We start from the raw sequence: 4,946 nt of genomic DNA, 5'->3' as shown, positions 1-4,946 counted from the left end.
TCAAAAAAAAAAAAAAAAAAAAAAATTGAAGGTTTCAAAAAAGACATTCCCAGATAAACAAAGGCTGACGTAGTTCATTGCTAGCATGCCTCCTTACAAGAAATACTCAAGGAAGTCCTGCAGGCTGAAAGGAAATGACACCAGTTAGTAACTGGAATTCCAAGTAAGAAATGGAAAGCAGCAAAAATGGTTAACAAGTGAGCTAATATAAAAGTCGCTCAACATATTTTTATTCATTTACTTTCTTTTAAAAACATAAGATTGCGGCCGGGCTCGGTGGCTCAAGCCTGTAATCCCAGCACTTTGGGAGGCTGAGACGGGCGGATCACAAGGTCAGGAGATCGAGACCATCCTGGCTAACACGCTGAAACCCCGTCTCTACTAAAAAATACAAAAAACTAGCTGGGCGAGGTGGCGGGCGCCTGTAGTCCCAGCTACGCGGGAGGCTGAGGCAGGAGAATGGCATAAACCCGGGGGGCGGAGCTTGTAGTGAGCTGAGATCCGGCCACTGCACTCTAGCCTGGGTGACAGAGCAAGACTCCGTCTCGAAAAAAAAAAAAAAAAAAAAACCATAAGATTGCATTTAAAAAAGGTATTACACTGTATTTCAGGGTTTATAACCTATATAGATGTAATATACATGGCATTACTAGCTCAAAAGAAGTGGGAAAGAATGTAGCCATACTGGGGCAAAGTCTCCATATTTCACCAAAATTAAGTGAGTATTCACCTGAGGTGGATTGTGATTAGTTAAGACTCATAATGTGATCGCTAGAGAAAACCCTAAGAAAATAACTCAAACCTGGAGTGAATGAATGCCTATTTATGTCTAAATTTCTGCTTCAATGTAATTAAAAATCAACAGAGGAAAATTGGCCAGCGCAGTGGCTCATGCCTGTAATCCCAGCACTTTGTGAGGCCGAGGTGGGCAGATCACTTGAGGTCAGGAGTTCGAGACCAGCCTGGCCAACATGGGGAAATCCCGTCTCTACTAAAAATACAAAAGAAAATTCAAATATAACAGATGGACATTTCAATGCTCTATTTTCAATAGTTGATAGGACTAGAAAGAAAAAACGGAAAGGATATATAAAATCTGAACAATACTATCAACAAATTTGACCTAACTGATATCTATAGAACACACCATTCAACAATTGCCAAGTACACATTTTTTTAAGTGCACATGAAACATTCTCCAGGATAGACCATAACCTAGGTCATAAAACAAGTCTCAATATATTTAAAGGAATTTAAATAATATAAAATATGTTCTCTGACCGTGACAGAATCAAATTATAAATCCAAAAAGATAGAAACCTAGGCAGTCCAAAATACTTGGAAATTATGCAACACTCTTCTAAATAACTGGCAAGTCAAAGAAAAAACAAAGGAAATTAGAAAAGCCTGAAGAGAATGAAAATGAAAACACAACATATCCAAATGCATGGAATGCAGCTAAAGCAGTACTCAGAGGGAAACTTATAGCTTTAAAGGCCTACAGCAGCAAAAAAAGAAAGATCTCAAATTAATAACCTTGCATCTACCTTGACAAACTAGAAAAAGAAGAGCATACTAAATCCAAAGCAAGCAGAAGGAAGAAAATAAAGATTAGCACAGAAACTAATGGAATTGAAAACAGGAAAACAATAGAGAAAAATCAATGAAAACAAAAGTCAGCTCTTTGAAAAATCAGCAAAATTGATCTTGGCTAGAGTGACCAAAAAGAAAAGAGAATCAAATTACCAAGATCAAGAAGAGAAAAGGGGGGCATTACTACTGACCTATAGAAATTTAAAGGATTATAAGAGAATGCTTTGATGACTTCATGCCAAAAAAATTGGACAACTCAGATGAAATGGAGGAATTCCTAGAAAGACACATGACCAAAACTGACTTTAAAATAAATTAAAAATCTGAATAGACTCATACCAAGCAAATAAATTGAATTAGTAATTGAAAATATTCCCACAAAGAAAATCCAAGCCCAGATGGCTTCACTGGTGAATTCTATCAAATAACTGAAGAATGATGAACGCCAATCCTTCACAGACTCTTTCAGAAAATAGAGGAGTAGGAACACTTCCTATCTCATTCTATCAGCCCAGTATTACCCTCATACCAAGGATATCACAAGGAAACAACTACATCTCAATATGCTTCATGAACTCCTGGATGCAAAAATCTTTAACACAATATTTAAATACTAAATCTAGCAGCACATAAGGATTAGACACCATCATCAAGTGGGATTTATACCAAGAATACAAGCTTGATTTAACATCTGAAACTCAGTGTAATACACCACATTAACAGAAAAAGGACAAAAACCACATGATTCTCTCAATAGGTGCATAAAAAGATTCGACAGAATCTAACATCCATTCATGACTTAAAACAGTCCTTTTGCGGGTGGCGGCGAGCGCAGAGGACGCCATGAAGGTCCCGAGCGCACTACTAGAGTACAAGGTGGTGGGTCGCTGCCTGCCCACCCCCAAATGCCACACACCGCCTCTCCACCGCATGCGAATCTTTGCGCCTAATCATGTCGTTGCCAAGTACCCCTTCCGGCACTTTGTATCTCAGTTAAAGAAGATGAAGAAGTCTTCAGGGGACATTGTCTACTGTGGGCAGGTGTTTGAGAAGCGCCCCCTGCGGGTGTAGAACTTCGGCATCTCGCTGCGCTATGACTCCCGGAGCAGCACCCACAACATGTACCGGGAATACCGGGACCTGACCACCGCGGGGCTGTCACCCAGTGCTACTGAGACATGGGCGCCCGGCACGGCGCCCGGGTCCACTCCATCCAGATCATGAAGGTGAGGGAGATCGCAGCCAGCAAGTGCCGCTGGTCGGCCATCAAGCAGTTCCACCACTCCAAGATCAAGTTCCCGCTGCCCCACCGGGTCCTGCGCCGTCAGCACAAATCACGCTTCATCACCAAGAGGCTCAACACCTTCACCTTTCTACAAACTAGGAACAGGAACAGAATGGAAGTTACTCATGACAAAGGGCATCTATAAAAATCCACAGCTAACATGACACTTAATGATGAAAGACTAAATGTTTTCCCTCTAAGATTAGGAACAAAGAAAGGATTCTTTTACCACTTGTATTTAATGTAGTGTTGGAGGTTCTTGGTAGTGCAATAAGCGGGAGAAACAAAAAGAAAAAAGAGAGAAAAGGAAGGGAACAAGGAAATAAGCATCCCAATTGGAAAGGAATAAGTAAAATTCTCCTTACTTGCAGATGACACATGCTGTGTGTAGAAAATCACAAAGAATCCACACAAATAAAACCTATTAGAACTAATAAAAAGGGCCAGGCATGGTGGCTTATGCCTATAATCCCAGTGCTTTGGGAGGCTGAGACAGGAGGATTACTTGAGCCCAGGAGTTCAACACCAGCATGTGCAGCATAGTCAGACTCCATCTCTAAAAACAAAATAAAATAAAGTAAATTAGAACCTAACATGGTGGCCTGCTCCTGTAGTTCCAGCTACTCTGGGGGCTGAGAAGGGAGGATTTGCTTGAGCCCAGGAGTTCAAGACTGCAGTGAGCTGTGATTGCACCACTGCACTCCGGCCTCTAGCCTGGGTGACAGAGCAAGACCCCCGTCCCCCGCCAAAAAAGAGAGACAGAGCGAGAATAAAAAGTTTAGGAAGACCACAGAATACAAGACCGATATATTTTTTTAAATCAATGGTTATTTCTATACACTTTTAATGAACAATTCAAAAATGAAATTATGAAAACAATTCTGTGTACAAGAGCATACAAAGAATAAAATTCACAAATAAATTGAACAACAAAAGAAGTGCGAAATGTGGCCGGGCGCAGTGGCTCAAGCTTGTAATCCCAGCCCTTTGGAAGGCCAAGACAGGCGGATCACGAGGTCAGAAGTTCGAGACCAGCCTGGCCAACATGGTGAAACCCCGTCTCTACTAAAAATACAAAAAAATTAGCCAGCCATGGTGGCAGGCACCTGCAACCCCAGCTACTTGGGAGACTGAGACAGGAGAATCACTTGAACCCGGGAGGCGAAGGTTGCAGTGAGCCAAGATCGTGCCATTGCACTCCAGCCTGGGTGACAACAGTGAAACTCCGTCTCAAAAAAAAAACAAAACAAAAAACAAACAAACAAAAAACCTCATGTGCATCAAAAGACACTATCAAAGAGTGAGAAGATAATCCACAGAATGGGAGAAAATATTTACAAATCATATGTCTGATAAGGATCTAATATCCAGAATACATAAAGAACCCTTACAGCTCAACAATGAAAAGATGAATTATCCAATTAAAAAATGAACAGAAGTTTTGAATGAACATTTTTCCAAATAAGATATACAAATGACTAGTAAGTACATGAAAAGAGGCTCAATATCATTGGTCATTAGAGCAATACAAATCAAAACCACAATGAGATACCATTTCACACACACTAGGATGGCTATTTTAAAAATCACACACAATAACAAGTGTTGATGAGGATGGAGAGAAATTTGAACCTCATGTATTGCTGGTGGGAATGTAAAATGGTGCTGTTGCTTTGGAAAACGGCTTGGCATTTCCTTCAAAAGTTAAACATGGAGTTATCATATGGCCCAACAATTCTACTCCTAGGTATATGCTCAAGACAATTGAAAATACACATCCACACAAAAACTTGCACACAATTGTTCATAGCAGCATTATTCACAATAGCTAAAAGTGGAAACAACCCAAATGTCCATCAATGATTAATAAAGTGTGATCTATCCATACAGTAAAATATTCTTCAGCTATAAAAGGAATGAAGTACTGGTCCATGCTACAATATGGATGAACCCTGAAAACATCACAGTAAGTGTAAGCCAGACACAAAAGTCCACATATGGTATGATTTCATTAATTTGAAATATTGAAATAAGCAAATCCACAGATAGAAAGTCAATTAGTGGTTGC

General features: G+C 40.2%; 1 pseudogene; it reads left to right on the top strand.

Annotated features, from left to right (window-relative positions):
• Nucleotides 1-2,436: 2,436 nt before the first annotated feature.
• LOC105521655 lies at nucleotides 2,437-2,966 on the top strand (annotated as a pseudogene).
• Nucleotides 2,967-4,946: the final 1,980 nt, after the last annotated feature.

The sequence above is a fragment of the Colobus angolensis genome, unplaced genomic scaffold (genome assembly GCF_000951035.1).
Source record: "Colobus angolensis palliatus isolate OR3802 unplaced genomic scaffold, Cang.pa_1.0 Scaffold402, whole genome shotgun sequence".
Taxonomy (NCBI): domain Eukaryota; kingdom Metazoa; phylum Chordata; class Mammalia; order Primates; family Cercopithecidae; genus Colobus; species Colobus angolensis.
This window is presented reverse-complemented; position numbering and strand designations above follow the sequence as displayed.